At 36.6% G+C, this 17,866-nt stretch overlaps 1 long non-coding RNA gene across 1 annotated transcript in view; it reads left to right on the forward strand.

The window, feature by feature from the left end:
• LOC148126815 (uncharacterized) overlaps positions 1-5,199 on the forward strand; it is a 33,976-nt gene extending 28,777 nt beyond the window's left edge. The window contains exon 2 of the long non-coding RNA XR_015741593.1: positions 4,140-5,199. This is a non-coding gene — a long non-coding RNA (uncharacterized LOC148126815). The remainder of the gene's footprint in view (positions 1-4,139) is intronic.
• The last annotated feature ends 12,667 nt before the right edge of the window (positions 5,200-17,866 follow it).

Genomic DNA, 17,866 nt, shown 5'->3' on the forward strand with positions numbered 1-17,866 from the left:
CAGGTAGGTTCCAAACCCACAATGCAATGCTGCTGTTCTGAGAGCGGCCATATACTGATTAATGGTTTCCTTGTCCGCTTGCTTCCTCATACGGAAGGTGAATCTCCTGGCAATCTGTGAGGGCCTGGGGGAATAGTGGTTAGTGAGGATCTCAAGTAGCTCTGACCAAGGAACGTTTTTCAACTCACGTGGAGCCACGAGGGCTGTGGCAGTATCGAAGACGATGGCCCCACAGTAGATCAGGAAATACGATTTTTTCCGATGTTCTCCAGCATCAGCAAGTCCAATTGCATCTATATAATGGTTAAAACGGTTCTTGTATGATTCCCACTTTTCCTCATCCGGTTTGAATGCTGGGAAGACTGGATTGGAGTTCATGGTGATGCGGCCGGTAGAACAACCTGTGGAAAAAAATCTCTCTGGGGCAGCAGAAAAATGCTCTAGTGCCTGTGGCAGGCAAGTGATTTCAGCTCTGGAGAGGCTTTTCGCAGTCCTCTCTCTCTCTCTGGGTTAGCCAAGTTTGGCCGTCAGCCGTTGGCGGCGTTTGAATTCGCACCTGAGTGGGCGTTAGTGACTTGACTACGGCACCATGCTGTGCCTTTTAGGTTTGAAATTCAAATGACAGCCGTTTGAATTTCGCACCTAAACAATGAGCGGCTGCGGCTCGCAGCGCTTCACTTTCCCTGTAGCTGGGCTAACAAGCGGCTACAGACGCTTCTAACTTTTCGTTCTGACTGCTCTCTCTGGCTGCGGATCAGTGTTCGCTTCTATTGCTTGCTGGCCGCTTTCTCTGTCAGCGGACCAGCATTCGCTCTTTTTGTTTGCTCTTTTGCTTGCTGACCGCTCTCTCTGGCTGCGGATCAGCGTTGCTCTTATCGCCGGCCGATCGCTCTCTCTGGCTGCGGATCGGCGGCTAGTGAATCAGCGGTTGCAAGGTGCTTCTGGTAGCCATCCCACCTTCGTCGCCAGTGTTAAGTTTGGGAAAAGAGAGGCTGAACCAGAGCATGAGTGCAACAATACTTTATTATAACAATAAAGGGCTGACCGTGCTTGCCAAGCCGGGAACTGGCTCGCAGCGATCAGCAACTGGTTGGACCCCGCAGCCTGCTTTTATAGCTGGCTGCTGGGGAGAACCAACCAATGGGTAAAGGGGAGAACGCCCCCGCAAAGTGAATGGACCTGAGTGAGAACTCCTAGAGTCCTCAGGACATAACAGATCCCATCCCTGGATACAAGCAACAAAGCTACAGTGATACAGTCCTAAGTGGGAGGAGATGAGTGATAGGAACGATGAGAAGATTAATAGTAATAGTAGTGCAGACTTAGTAAATAGTTGACAGTGTTGAGGGAATTATTTGTTTAGCAGAGTGATGGCGTTCAGGAAAAATTGTTCTTGTATCTAGTTGTTCTGGTGTGTGGTGCTCTATTGTGTTGTTTTGAGGGTAGGAGTTGAAACAGTTTATGTCCGGGATGTGAGGGGTCTGTAAATAGAAAGAAGAAGAATTAAAACAGAAAGTGGTACAATGGTAGCCAGAACCTGAGGTGATAAACTGGTTTGCCTTTTCCTGTCCACACATACAAAAAAGTAGACAGCGTTTGAGAAGCATGCTGGCAAACTGGATGTGGTTCTTGGATAAATGACAGGATGTTGCTCAACAAGCTGCAAGCTAACTCTACCCTGCGAGTCCAATATTTGTACACCACATTACTAGCTAATGTAATACATACATGTCCAAGCAAGATGAAATAAACCCTGGGAATTGCACAGAGACCAATCCATTTTTAAAATTACTTCAGTCTGTGGGCCAGTTTTCCCTGAAAAGCCATTGTTTCTGTATACTCTCTTTTGGCTCATGGTCCGTCTGGGTTATCCAGAGCAGTGAGACTAGTCTTCACGGTTCCCAGGCAACACTTTCATTGTTCCTGCAGACTGGAATTTAGTCTAATTCAGGTAGTCCTCAATTTATGACCATTGAGACCATCAACCTCAATTTATGACCATTGAGACCAATTTTATTTTTGCTAAGCAAAAATATTTGTTGGTAAGCAAGGTGTTAATTGAGTTATCCCTAAATTTATAACTTTTGTTTTGCCATAGTTGTGAAGCAAATCATGCGGTCATGAAGCGAATCCTGCTTCTCCCTTTAACTTGCTTATTGGAAGCCGGTTGGGAAGGTTATAAATGGTAAACACATGACCCTGGAACACTGCAACGGTTGTAAATACATCCAGGTTTCCATGTGCCAGAATTTTGAAAATGGGGATGCTGCAACTGTCATAAGTGTAAGGACAGGTCATAAGTCACTTTTTCCAGCACTGTTGCAACTTGAATGGTCACTGAATGAACGGTTGTAAGCTGAGGATTATATGTGCAAGTGAAAAACTCCAGATTTCAAAGACCGACATTGGTGAAAAAAAGAATTTAAGAAATAATTCCCATCCATTTTGGAACTCTAATGCTTGATAAGGCTATCTCTTACCCACTGAGAAGCACTGGAATGGGATGTGGTAGTCCCAAAATACATTACATTAAAACAATACCATTAGTATAACTACATCCATTCAATATTTCTAAAAAAAAACTTTGTTAAAAAATCTTTGGTAGGAGGTTGATGATTCCATGCAAGCTTATTGGGACTCTGTGGCCTCAGATTATGCTCCCTGCTCAAGTATTACTCCTTTCCTGTAAGGCACTGTGAAACAGACATTTCTGTGGAAAAAAATTGAGCGGAGAGGGAAGAGAAAGCAAATTGGAAGATTTCCTGTGGTGGAAGATGGTTGTAAAACCACATCTGACCAAAGAAGAAAAGCTGAGAGAGATGGATAGACAGTGTTCAGGCTCTAAAGAACAAGAAAATATTTGACACCTTGTTTGGAGATAATATATGAGGGCACTTTCTAGTGACCTTGTATTTGGTTTTAATGTTCACTATACAAACTAGGTCATCGATTCAGAGATGTTTCCTAAACAGAGAAACAGAATAGCCAAGGCTGGGCAAAAAAAAAATCAATAAGAATGGGAGTAATTCATTCCTTCCTTCCTTCCTTCCTTCCTTCCTTCCTTCCTTCCTTCCTTCCTTCCTTCCTTCCTTCCTTCCTTCCTTCCTTCCTTCCTTCCTTCCTTCCTTCCTTCCTTCCTTCCTTCCTTCCTTCCCAGAAGGGATCCTCTATCTACTGAGAATGGGGCAATTCAGAAACCACTTTTGAAAAATCCTCACCAAGAATATTGCTGGGATTTCTCCAGGCAGTCACTAGGAGTCAACACTGGTTGGAAAGCCCATACACACACACACGCATATCATATAAGCAACAAAAAACAACTCAGTTTTCCCATAACATCTGCACTGACTGAAGTAAAAAAATATTTCCTTTATATCTGGAAGACTGTAACTCCCATTATGGCAAGCCAATAGACCTCTGCTGGTCACAAGCCAAGACACTGGAGAAATTAGGGGGAGAATGAGTAATAATCATGTAATTATTTGAAGAGAACTTAAGAGATAACAGATTTGGCCTGTGTTGTTAAGTACCAATTTTAGCTCTTAAAAACTCAAGTTGAGCACAACTCCAAACAAGCCTCCGGTGTTAGATATTAACTGCAAATGGTACTTACTAGAATGTCTAATCAAGTACCTAATTACAATTGACTTATTTCATCATTCTCACATAATTTCATTTTTTGAAAAGAAAATACAATAAACACAGGAAAGATCAAGGGAGCCCTGGAAAGAAAGAAAAAAAAAGGGGGGGGGAGATAGCTCACCATCATAAGATTCTATGGAGAAACTTTTTTTACAGCAAATTATTTACTGAGAAGTAAGCTTCTTGCTTATTCCTAGTAAATACATGGCAGTCTTAATTACCTTTTACCCAGTTATGTTTTCTAGAAAGGAAACCTACAACGTAAGGAAGCAATTTCTTCAAAGAACAGTCTGTTCCCTTTAAATCTGTTGTTAAACTATAATATTATTCTGTGTAGCACATACTTATTTAGCTGTTTCATTGTTGTCCATAGGAATAGGTCCGTCCTGTAATAGTAGCAAAGGCCATTTGCTTTTTCTTCTTTAGAAGTTTTCCAACTTTAACACAAAAAGGTCAAATAAATGCTTATTTTGTGCTTGTTTTGTTTTTATTACCAGGCTTGATCAACATATTTCGGTGCTTACATAAAGAGCCATCAACTGTGGAATGGAACTGTAGATCAAACTCTGCTGTTGCCCCCCATTCCTGGGTGGTATTGTATATGACTATTCAATTTACTTTTATTGGCAGTTTGGATGACATGCAGACTATTCTCTTATGGTTCTGTGCCATGAATCTTTGCAGACAAGAGAGACCGTGTGCTTGTAGAAAAACTCTAGCCTAAGCGAACAGATACCCAACATCTGAAAGAACAAAGCTGTATTCCTAAATACATACTCAGCAAATAGCTTCCCTATCATGAAGAGTCTGTTTCTACTCACAAACAGCTCTGGATATAATATCTGTGCAAACATCATACTGTGTAGTCCCAAAGAGAGGAAAAATGTCATTTATGTGGGTCTAAAATTCAGCTCCTTCCTGCTATTTCAGATTGGATTAATTATTGGGTGATCAACATACTGCATTTCTATATTCAAACCAGTCTTATCCAACTTCCATAAATCCCAGTCTGCACAACCAATTCTGTGAATGGCAACCCCAACATTCAGTTTAAGTAAAACTGAACTTTAACTTAATAGTTCAAAGAGCCCAGAGATAGTCTGGGTTCGTATAAGGAACGGATGGATTAATATAATTGATTTCATAGTTCCAAAATTATAGTTTGTAATTTCGATTTATTTTATAAACTGGAATTAAATCATGGTGTAACATGCTGTGAGTGAGAATTCAGTTATAGGTTGATTTCCATAAAATCACTGTGGTTTAGTTTCATAATTATTCAATTAGCTTTTAAGCCTGGTCCATGTACTACTGAAAATATATGGGAGTAATTCTCCTGTAGTTAGACTTCATCACTCTATTATGGAAGAATATTATAACAGAAGTGTGAAGTAATATATTTTAATTACTTGTCCTTGTTGTTTACTGATTGTAGGCCTTAGACACAACGAATTCCTGGATAAAGAAGATAACTTGTCTTTGGTAGAATGTGCTTGTGGCCTTGACTTTGAAGCTGTCTAAATAGACTATAAAATGATATGTGTGGAAACATTCTAATCGGTCTTCCCTGTGTTATCTTTTATTATTATTAATTAACTTTTTACTGCCAGCATTTTGTGCAATTATTGTAAGAGGTTACAAGGTTCAAATTACAAATGCAGGCATATTGTCTAAAACTGAAATAAATAATACAATTCAGAATAATGCTATACATGCAAAAAATAAAATTTTAAGAAATCTAGATCTTATAATTAATTAACAGGATTATAAAACTAGTTTGTGAATAAAAATACTAAAATGCTTTACTTACTAAGTATTACACTGGAAATAAGTATATGCACACATACCATATACCTGTATGTTTATAAATCTTACTATGGTTGATGCTTAGTGAAACGTAACAAGACTAAAAACACGAAACATGAAAGCATTTTTTTAAAAAAACGGAGTTGTATATTAATAGGGTCCTAAAAGTTAAAGGAGAACCAAAGCTGGAAAAAGTTGTTCAACTCTCCTAGAGACGTTAGAGTACCTGACAACACTAAGAAGCAAATGATTTTGTCCTCAAAACTACTAAGACTACTATTAATAGCAGTCATAAGTCAGTGCATGCTTCTATAGAAAGGACATCTAAGAAACACATGAGCTATAAATAGGAAATGTTTTCATGTTAGCAAAGGTTACTAGAAGAATATTATGTATTTAATATTATCTAACTAGTGCATTGCTATAAAGACAACAATTTCTGAGTGTTTTCTTTAACCTGATTTAAAGTTTTGTCCTTTGCAATTTGGGAGGGAAAGTACAATAATATTACTTTTTCAGAGAAATCCTTCCCATGACCTGAAGGAACGTGAACCAGTACCTTATATTAAAAAGACATTTAGAGGAGTAAGTTAGTAGTAGTTCTTAGCTGATGTTCAATGCCAGGCAGGTGATTAGCTCACATGCTGGTACTTTCAGAAATTGAATTTATTTAACAGTAAACCAAGTAAGTGACAATCTCTGCGTGTTACATTTCCTAACCAAAGTAGGTTATTGTTCCCTGTGCAATGTTACTACCTATGGAAAGAATTAAGAGTCAGGTACACATGAAGTTTAAATAGCATGAGCGTAAAGCAGTAACTCATCAAGTTTTGAAATCGGACACATAGAAAAATAGGCTTGGGAAATATAGGAAGAGAGAAGAAGGGGAGCACTTTAAAAACACAATCAATTTTTTATTTTATTTTAATGCCCCATATTATCTAAGCAAATATTTTAATAACAGAAGATTTCGGTCAATTTTATCTGATTTTCTCTGCTATCCTCTTTTTATGATAGCCGTAGCTCTTAAGTACAATAGAAATATTTGTAAAAATAGTTGCCATTCTCCTTTCACATAGGTTCTCTTCTGGTGGTGACCCCAGATAATTCATTAAAAAAAAGAAAAAAGAAATGAGACTGTCATTACTCAGTGAAAGACAAAATGGCTGTTTTTTCTAATGGCTGCTGGATAATGCTGCAATTAGCTTTCTAGTCTGCTGCTGACCTTTTATGGTTGACTCATCTTATCTTTTTCTGAATATTTACCATATTTACTTTTTGGGAGTGGGGAGGTATCAAACCTGAAGTCATTATTAGACCACAGAATTTATCTTTATTTCTGATAGGATGTGTTATTTATTTAGGAAGAAGATTCATAATGTGGGTAAATTCAACTATTCAACATTGGGAACCATCCATTTATTCATACCAACAGGAAGGAAGGAAGATGAGGGTTATTAAAATTTAAAATTCACTACAGCTTAGCTGAAGATGAATCCACTCATCTGTTGAATTTAAAGGATAGGCAGTTCCTCATTGCCGCCTTGACTCTCATACTGATCATGGGTGTTTCTTAATAATAATAATAATAACCTTTATTGTCATTGTAACATATATACAACAAAATTGATTCTTATGCCAACTTGTGATATTCTAGTCCGGATTATAGTGGATTGGGAATAAGGTTGGGTTGGTCATGTAAGATATGGGATATCTTTGGGAAAAGAGACAAGTAAGCATGGTGTGTACATTCCATTATTCTGTTTCATCAATCTGAGTTTTCCTGGACCACCCAAACTATGATCAGCCTAACTAATCTGGTGTAATTAGTAGGAATGCTATTCTAGAATATTTTCACCATCATAAATAGCCTTTTATTTTCTTGTATCCCTTCATCTGTACTCAATTCCATTATACAATGATTTATTTTTCCTTATCACCATTTTTTGGGAATATGTGGCTTTTATTCTTGTAAAACATATATTTGGGGTTTTTTTTTTGTAACGGATTGTAATCCTGAAAGGTGGAAAATATGTGTTTATATGAATGCACACTTAATCGTTGATCAATAACAGAAAATTTCAGTTCACATCCTGAAACTGGAAAGGCGATGAAAATGCTGTAGCACCAAGAATTATGTTTTAAGAATTATGAGTGGAGAAAAGAGGAACGGAAGAAAATCTGAAGCATTTTTGCTGACTCCTGCTTTAAGGGGTTATCAAGTTAGTGATAATGTAAGGAGACATGTTGACTTAAGTGGCATAGATAAATGTTTTAGCAATATGCAGGATTTAAAACCTATCAAGAGACAATTTTACCAAGAAAGAATGATGATTACTTAGGGACACTTTTCACTGTATTTCTGCTTTTTCAGCAAATTGTTCCCCCATTCATATTCTCTCTGTGTGTGTCAATCCTTGGAGAATCTAGTCAACTTTTCCTTGAATACATCTCATGTTTTTAATGCATGTTTTTACCTTCCTGATAAGAAGGTATTACTATTGCTATTATTATTATGGTTGGTTGCAATCAACCCAACCTGAGATACATATACATTGTTGTTTGATGGTTAAAAAGTATCATTGTAGGAGAAGGGTCTTCAAACTTGACAGCTTTAAGACTTGTGGACTTCAGCTCCCAGAATTCCTCCTCCAGTCATGTTAACTCAGGAATTCTGGGAGTTGAAGTCTACAAGTCTTAAACTTACTAAGTTCAAAGTCCGTTGTTGTAAGTTATAAGCTGTTCCAAGTCAAGCTGTTTTTTGCAATTGACTGACTACCATCCAGATCAATTCACTGCAGTATGAAAGAAAGCCTCTTCGTTGAAGGTTATGGATCATAATCTACCATGCTAGTTTGCAGATATTTTTTTTTTCAGACTTTCCAGTCTGAAAGTAGGTGGCCCAAGGTCCCATCATATACAGTAATGGTAAAGATTTGAAAACATATGTACCACGGATCATAACCCAGGAATCTTTGCCAGAAAAATTATAAATGGTACTCAGTTAAGTGGAAAAAACTGTAATTCTTCTATCTAACCCAGATAATGATTTGTGAAATGTGTAATGTTACATAAACGCCCAGAGAGCTTTTAGCCTTATGGCCATCTATTCTTCACTAACTATTTCATAATCTATAATACCATAAAGTAATCACTCAAATAAGCTCACGAGGAAAGTAATGCTGTGCTCTTACAGCCTGGATCCAAGGACAAGCCATCTATCAGCATCAGAGAACAAGTGGACCAGACTTCTCATTTTATTCATTTTTATTTGAAAATGAGCACATCAGTTAAGAATTTGAGCACATATATAGCATGTGGGCAGTGAACTTGAGGCTTTCCCACTGTGTCCAACTAATCAGAGAATGGTGAGTTGTTCCAACACATCTACTTGTAAACTAGCTTATCTCAAAAAGGTGACACAATCACTGGAATGTCAGAGTTTGTTTTGTCAGTAAAAAGCATTGTTTGTGCAGAGTGGCACTTCCTTTGCAAGGAAGCTGCAACATCTCCTTTAAAAAGGCAGCATCAACTTATGCCAGGAAGCAAACATTTTGAGTGATCTCTAAAATGGCTACCATGATTGCTATAGTCAGTCACAAACACTGATTAAGAAGACAAGTAGGAGAGGTTTGGCATCCATTAGCTCTCCTCTCAAACGATCTCTAGCATCTTTCTCTCTTTTTCTCAAGGCTAATGGGCCTACGTCCAAACAAAGCACTTGCCTGAAGCCATTCAATATTATTATTTTCTAAAGAATCCCTCTAGGCACTTTTGTAAATAAAATGAAGTTTTGTAGCATGGCATCTTTCCAGATTATTATTGTTTAATTTAAAAAAATCTTATAAAATTTTGATCTGGTGATGCAGTGAGCCTGGCAGGCACCAATGGTGGTGTCCACAAGCCCATGTTGCTTACCTCAAAACTATATAAAATATTATCTTGATGTGTATCACACATCAAGTATTACACAAACAATTGTATCACAAGACAGCATAAAAGGTCTTTTTAAAAATAGCTTTCTCAATTAAGCTTTTTATTTTCTGAAATGTTGATGTATTGATTTTCTTCAGACTCAAACAACCTGGTCACAAAGGCATTAGCTATTTCATCATATTGAGTTTATTGCTGTGATTTCTTCTGAAAAAAAAAATGCTGTAGAAATGTCTGTGAAGTTTCTTAGCCATCCAGATCATGGTTGCCCCAAAGGTGCTTTTTATCAAGAGCCAATTAGACTTTTTGGAGCTGAAGAAGCTTCTTAGATGAGTAGCGAAATGTCTTCCAAGAAAAAACCAGAAAGTCCAATTGCCTCTTGAAAAAAGCACCTTTGGGACACGTTTTAGAAATGTTGCTGAACCTTCCAATAATGTTTTTTCTTGTGGAATCCTTGATGTTCTCTGAGCTTGGTTGTATTCTTGTAGATCAGGAGTGGCAGCCTGCAGGCCAAATGAGTCACACGCAAGCCACGGCCACCCCACCTCCACAAATGGGGAAAGCATCATGAAATGTCTTGTGTCAGCAAGGTGACGCGGCGAGTTTGACATCCATGTTGTAGATGGTTCATTAGTTAACCTGGTAACATCTTCAGTGCTAGAAGAGAGTAGGGTTTGCTCTCTGGTACAGTGTTGTCAATGTTGGTGGCAATATTGTTTTTTTTCTTGGTAGTTCCTTGCTTAGGCTGTTGTTTATTGTTTCCCTGTTTGTCTGAGTTGGTATTTGATTGGAGTATTGTTATGGCTTGATTGCTTCATGTTAATCCTCGTGTTAATCCCCGCTTATTTGAATGTCAATTGCTGGCAAGGAGATATTTTGGTCCTTTTGTTTCCTTTTTAGTGTTTTCACTGTTTCTTTTGAATGGTGTGTAAATATTATATCTGTGTGTCTATTGATGGCTGATTTATGAGTGCCAAGCTTCCAATAATTCTTTAGTGTTTTTGAACTGAGCTGGGTCTAGAATGCTCACAGTTTCTCAGTTGAAAGGATGGTTGAATCTGTCCATGTGAGATTAAGGGTTTTTTATTGTGTTTGCTGACTGCTAGTTGGTGTTCATGAATGCACTTCAGCTTGTTTTGAGCTGTCTGTCCTACATAGTGGCTATTACAATCCTTTCACAGTATGTTCATAGGTTTTTCTTGTTTTTCCTTATTGAACTACTGGATCTTTTGCTTTATTTAAGATTTTTGAAGGACTTTAGTTCATTTGTGTCCTAGGGTGATACTATGAGGTAGTAGCGTGTTGGTTATTTCTGAGGTGTTTGGGATGTCTAGTTGTGTTATCCTTTTCCTAGTTTGTGTTGGTTATGTTGGAGTGGTTTGAATAATCAGGTGTTTTTTGATAAATATGTATGGGTATCCATTTTGTTGGAAAATATATAGGCACTCTATTTCCTTTTTCTGGTGTTCAGCTGAAGTGTGTTTGTGCTCATCTAAATAATGTTCTTACATAGGGACTCTTGTGGAAGGTTCTATTGTTAGCTTGGAAGTGGAACACTTGGCTAGTGGAACACTAGTTTATGATAAACTTGTATTTCTAATTTGCTGTTATTTCCTCTCCTAATGAGGTCATCAGGGAAGAATGTATATTGAGGTTTTCTTCTTCCTTTGTGAGTTTTATTCCTTTGAAGGTGTTATTTCATGTGTCTTTTCTAGTTGTTCTTTTTCTGTTATGACAAAGGTGTCAACTATATATCGGACCCATACTTTTGGTGGTATGCCTGGAGTATAGTTTCTACATCTTGCATTAGTCTCTGCCAGTGGTGGGATTCAAAATTTTTTACTACCAGTTCTGTAGGTGTGGCTTGGTGGGTGTGGCAGGGGAAGGATACTGTAAAATCTCCAGTCAGAGGTGGTAATTGCCGGTTCTCTGAACTACTCAAAATTTCCGCTACCAGTTCTCCAGAAATGGTCAGAACCTGCTGAATACCACCTCTGGTCTCTGCTGTGAATACTGAAACTAGTGATTCCAAGGTTGTTCCTCTGATTTGTTGGTTATATTTGTCCATAAAACTGAAAGTAGGTAGTAAGGCAGAGGTAAACGTCTGTAGAGATTCTTGGTCATTCAGGTCATGGTTGTCCCAAAGGTGCTTTTTCAGGAGTCAACTGGACTTTCTTGTTTTTTTTTCCTTTGAAGGCATTTTGCTTCTCATCCAAGAAGCTTCTTCAACTCTGACAAGATCCTGTCAGAGCTGAAGATGCTTCTTGGATAAGAAGCAAAATGTCTTCAAAAGAAAAAACAAGAAAGTCCAGTTGATTCCTGAAAAAGCACCTTTAGGATAAGGCAGAGGTAGATGTGGTCCATGATTCTGGGTACAGGTAATCCTTGCTTTATAACAGTTCGTGTAGTCACCATTCAAAGTTACAATGGCACTGAAAAAAATGACTTATGACCATTTTTCACACTTATGACATTTGTAGCAGTCCCATGATCATGTGATCAAAATTGGAATCTGGTTCATACTTAGGGCCATTGTTGTGTCCCAAGGTCGTGTGATTACAACCTTTTGACAGGCAATGTTAATGAGGAAGCCATATTCACTTAACAACCTTGTTACTAACTTATCAACTGTAGTGATTCACATAACAACTATGGCAAGAAAGGTTGTAAAATGGAGCAAAACTCACTTTACAAATGTCTTGCTTAACAAGATAAATTTAATGTAACCACTCCTATTGGTTTCTCTGGGTCCTTTTCTGAAAGAGCATCCTTGACAATTAGTGAAGAAGCTAAGTCACCCCTCCCCAAATTGGAGCCAAGCTCCACTGTATCATCTGAAACATCATGTCTGAACTGCTATCCAAGAGAGGCAGATGAGTTTCAAGATAAAACGCCAAATATCCTCTAAAAAAATAAAATTACTGTGTTTCTTGGCCATGAATGGAAGATACCAGATGGTTTTGGATGCGTATTAAACAGAAGACAAGTTCTCTTGGCATATTGAAATTTGTTCAGAGATTGTGTTTATATTTTTAACAAGCTTTCTTTGGAGGCAAAATTTGCCCATATTCTTCAGGTTTTTCATAAAAAAGAAAACACAGATCAGAACATTTTCTTTAGGGGGAAAAAAAAGGTTCCAAAGGCCCATTTCTCTGAAAACAAAAATCATTGTACATAGCTCCATAAATCACAGAACTGGTATCACTTAGAATGCAGTGACAGTTTGGTTAACTTCTAACACTTCACTGAAACCATAGCCCTTCAGTTTTCATATAAACCAGCCTCGTATGAAAGATCCTGCTGTGAGAAATCATGTGTAACCCATGCCAAAATGAACTTCAGATACCTTTTTTTTTTCTAAAACACTAACAACATGCCTCATAAAAAACCTTAACAAAAGAATTTGTTGTTTAGTTAAGGAAACAAATATGGCTAGTCTAAAAAAAGGACTATGGGTGACATGGTAACAGTTTCAATATTTGAGGGGCTGCCACAAAGAAGAAGGGATCAATTTATTTCCCAAGGTGCAGAGGGCATGGCAAGAAACAATGGATGGAAACTAATTAAGGAGAGGAAGCAACCTAGAATTAAGGAGAAACTTCCAAACAGAACAATTAACCAGTGGAACGGCTTGCCTTCAGAAGTTGTGACTGCTTCATCACTGGAAGAGACTGGATAGCCATTTGTCCAAAATGGTATAAAGTCTTCTGCTTGAGTAGTGGGTTGGACTAGAAGACCTCTAAGGTCCCTTCCAACTGTGCTGTAACCAACTAACAATCCTAACAAAGCCCCAAAATTTCAAGTGCCCTGCTAACGTCAGAGTAGCTTGATGAAAATACAGGAAGAGCAATATCTAAAGGAAAACAACTCTGGCTATTGCTAGCTTGAAAACTAGTTTAAATATTAAGAGCATTCAGGAGAAATAGCAGCCTGCAAAATAGCATAGTGTATTCTAATCCTAACTGGCCTCACCCCTTTCCAATTCCAATAACTTAAGAAGGTGGGTATTTTCTAGGGTTGTTAATTTCCAGTCCTAAAAACAAGTGACCTTGGAGGGCAGGACATCTGGAAGGAAGAATTCTTGACCCCGAGGTTGAATTCTTGACCTTTGACCTTGGTGAATGGGAAGCAGCATATGTGTTCCTTGTACCTTTAAAGATAATGTTTATGCAAGTTCATATCTCAGATGTTAATTGGAAAGAAATGAGGGTAGCAAAGGGAGATTTGCAAAAAAATATATTTTTTTTGCATATTTTTTAATTATTATTTTCCCATCATTATTATATGAACTTTCTCAGTCACTGAGATAATTGCTGAAGCCCTTCTTCTGGCGCTTTATCCATCATAATGATGGAGGTTGGCAATTTGAGATCAGGCCTTACTATTATTACCGGGCAAGGATTATACAGCATTGTTCCCTGGTGTAGATTGTTATATTTCCAATTCTTGTCATCAGTGTTTTTCTACTGTTTAAATTTTTTATTATCTATATACTGCCTAGAATTGCTTCAACAAATAACATTGCAATATGCTTTCTCCAGAATATTTACTTGAATCTTTCTTTGGTGTTATGTTAGTGACTCTCTCTCTTTCTCTTATTTTTTTTTAAATCTGGGAATTCTGAAAATGAATTGTATAGACATTAAACTGTCAATATATGCCTGTTAACTTGCTAAAAATAGAATTGGTAAAATAGAATATTAAATATATTTCTGATGGTTTCTAATCTTCCACTGGGTGGAAAATACATATTTCAATATACTAGTGATGAGCCATCAAGGGCATTTAAAATAGTTTCTGCTTCTGTTTCTGAACCTATTGCTATTTCTGTCTCTGCCTATACTTTTTTAGGAGTGATGTCACATTTTATCTCTTCACAGATTTATCATATAGAATATTTTCTTTTCTCTTTAGCAGCTAATTTTTCTCAGTGCAGCATATTCTTTCTTATTTGTATAATTTGGCAGCTGGACTTCTTTCTTCTTTGAAGAGTTTATAGCAGTGGATTTGAATTTCTTTTAGCCATTAAATTCACAACTCAGTTGATGCTGCTGCATCTAAAATAGATCATGTTTATACACAACCATGACGGTTATCAATTCGTCATTGCATAATACATCCCTGTAGTAGAATATGCTGCGTGCTCAAGGAGAGCTTTTAAAATTTGTTTCTGCAGATACTGTACTGCTGTATTTTGAAATTTTGCGTAAAACTAAGTTTAAAATAAAACCAGCAGAAACCCCACCTGTCTTTACAAAAAATTGTGGACTGTTTCTTAAAATGACAGTGACAGTCCCAACAAGATATAATATGTAACTCTCTTGGTAAGTGAAATTCTTGAGTAGTATAAACACACATATTTTAAACATCCTATATTAAAACTGATGAACTCTCTCCACAAATAAAGACATATGGCATCATTATTGTTCTCTGCCAGCTCAATATATTTTTAATGGTTTTTCAACTTTCCTGTTTCTCTTTATTGTGTGCACAACTGTCTAGCTTTGTAATACAGGTAGTGTTTGACTTACAACAGATCATTAGTGACTGTTGGAAGTTACACCTGCACTGAAAAAAGTGACTTATGGCCATTTTTCACATGAGTACTGCAATGGGGGCAAAATTCACTTAACAAATGTCTAACTTAGGAACAGGAATTTTGGGCTGAATTGTGGTTGTAAGTCATGGACTACCTGTAAATCTGTTTTTTTTTTCCTTTTGCAATGTTTCAGTCAGCTAGTCTGTTCTTTCATTAAGTTAAAACACCAAACATGAACATATTTTGAAATTTCTTTATTGACATTGTCCATCTTCTCACAACCTGCATTTTCTCTCATGCTGGTTGAGCTAAATAAGCTTTTTCTAAATAAATAAGATAAATAAGCAATATCTTTAAGGTTGTATGACAAGTGATACGTGGCTTCATTTTGTTATAAGTGTAATTATTATTTGGCCTACCTTCATTTCCCTCCCTTTAATATCATCCTGCATTGACCACTAAAGGCCAAATTACAAATAATAAAATTTACATCTGGGTAAAGAATGGGATCATCTCTTTGTAACCATCTATGAAGTCAACATTGATCTGATGGCACATAATCAGTCAGAGATGGGATGATGTTACCCATCTCTGAGTTTTTAATGCAAAGTGAACTTGCCTGTATTTTACTATTTATCTTTATAACTAATAAAGACAAAGGTGATATTGCCTTTATTATCAGAACTGCTTGCAAATGGGATGCTTACAGTATATCTATATATCTCATCATCTGCAATGTTCCTTGAATCTTGTTTTTAACTCAGTCACCAGATTGTAAGAGTTTGGGACAAGTTGGTGGAATGTGGCCTTGTAAAACTCCCAGATTCAGTCCATAAGATCTTCAGTTGAAAAGAAACTACACCAACAATTATGTAAGAAATTAGCTGGTACAACTCATCATGCACAACCTAGCATACTTTATGTAGGAATTTCCTCTCATTTTACTCCCCTAAGCAACATTGTGAGGTAGATAGGATGAGAGGGAGGGAGGGAGAGAGAGAGAGAGAGAGAGAGAGAGATTTGGTTATTCATGGTTGAATGAGAACTTTTACACCCAAAGGGGTTTTTTAGGAGACAACTGGACTTTCTTGTTTTTTCTTCTTCAAAGACAATTTGCTTTTCATCCAAGAAGCTTTTTTAGCTCTAACTGGATAGTAGGGGAATGAAAGGATTTATACTCCTTGCGGACAGCTGGTCATTTGCATTATTTTTGAGGCCACTTGGAGGTTTGCTACTTAGGTGACCCTGAGGACATAGATAAACCTCCAAATGGCCTCAATGGGTATAAATGGGTGTAAATGTCCAGCTGTCTGCAAGGAGTATAAATCCTTCCATTCCCCACCATCCAGTCAGAGCTGTAGAAGCTTCTTGGATGAGAAATGAAATGTCTTCAGAGAAGAAAGATAAAACAAGAAAGTCCAATTGCCTCCTGAAAAAAACACCTTTGGAACAACCATGACCTGGAGAACTGAGAATCTCCATAAACCAAAAGAAAAAAGAAGTTAGCTATTATTTTAATGAATCAAGAACTATTCATATTCGTCTTCCAGTTCCAAAGCATTCCTTCTTGTTTGAGTTTGATGCAGTGCACAGCTCAAAACTAAAGGGAAACACTGTATACAATTTATATTGTGTTTGTTTAACAAGAACCCACACCTCTATTCAAAACTACAAGAATGTCATCTGTCAGTTAGATAAATAATTTCTAAATGACAGAGGCTTCAGAGAACTGAGTAGCACTGTTAAAAGTCAAGCCAAAATAAACTCCATTTATTTAACCCTAATTTTACACTGATGGTACAATAATACAGTTCTGAAGATGAAAAATAAACTTAAAAAAAAAACCTTGAGGATATAGATTAACAATGGCTTAGATCTGGGAACAGCTTAAGGAAATAGAGTAAACCAAATAATTATAAGGGAAGTAAAATATATATTTTGAAAACTTCTGTTTAGACTGTGATATATGAGCATATTTTAAAATCTATTTGCAGAGAAGAAAAATATAAAAAAATCAATCTTGGGCAAGCATGGTACATGCAACAATAAAAGCTAGGGAGAAAAAAACATTTATTTGTTTTTTAAATGTGAAATTACATATTGCACTTCCACAACCTATAGGCAACTTAAAAATCAATTGTCAAGACACAATATTAGATAAAATATTATTAGTGCCTGAGACAAAATAAATAAAGAAACTCTATAAATATGTACTTGAGACCATAGCATGTATGAAGAACCAGTTCTGTTTAAGATGTTCTATAGGTGGCATCTTCCACAGGCTAGGTTAGCAAAAATGTATGGTTCTCAATCACCTGTATGTTGGAAATGCTTAAAAGAACGGGGTACCTTTTTTACCATATGTGGTGGGACTAAAAAAAAATAATACATGAATTTTGGCAAAAAAATTGGCTATGGCTGGAAGAAATGTTAGGTTTAAAAATTAGCTTTGTACCAGAGATGTTCCTAATTAGGTATAAAAGATAACTTTTGCAAATCAGATATTTACTTAATTATCCATGTAATTACAGCAACAAGAATATTACTAGCCCAAAATTGGAGGTCAAAAGAAATTTCAAATGATGACACTATAATAGATAAGATTTTTCGATGTGCTGAATTAGATAGTTTGACACTAGAATTAAAAGAATGAGATGTATCCGAATATTATAAAGTATGGAATACACATGGAGAGACATGAAAGGAAGTCTATAAAATGAAAATTAGAATTTAAGTTTAATTGAAATGTGGTACAAGAATAAGATCTAATAATGATGCAAAGATTAAACGTATATATGTAAACGTATGTATATATGCATATAAATGTTTAGATTTGCTATTGATTTTTCTTTAGTTTAAAATGTAAAGACTGAAAAGTATGTCAAAGAAAGTTCACCACGTTTAATACTTTTTAATGTTATTTTTACTAATTTTTTTTTAAAAAAA

This window comes from Pseudonaja textilis, chromosome 2 (assembly GCF_049901715.1).
Source record: "Pseudonaja textilis isolate UNSWEBS1 chromosome 2, rPseTex1.2, whole genome shotgun sequence".
In the NCBI taxonomy this organism is placed as follows: domain Eukaryota; kingdom Metazoa; phylum Chordata; class Lepidosauria; order Squamata; family Elapidae; genus Pseudonaja; species Pseudonaja textilis.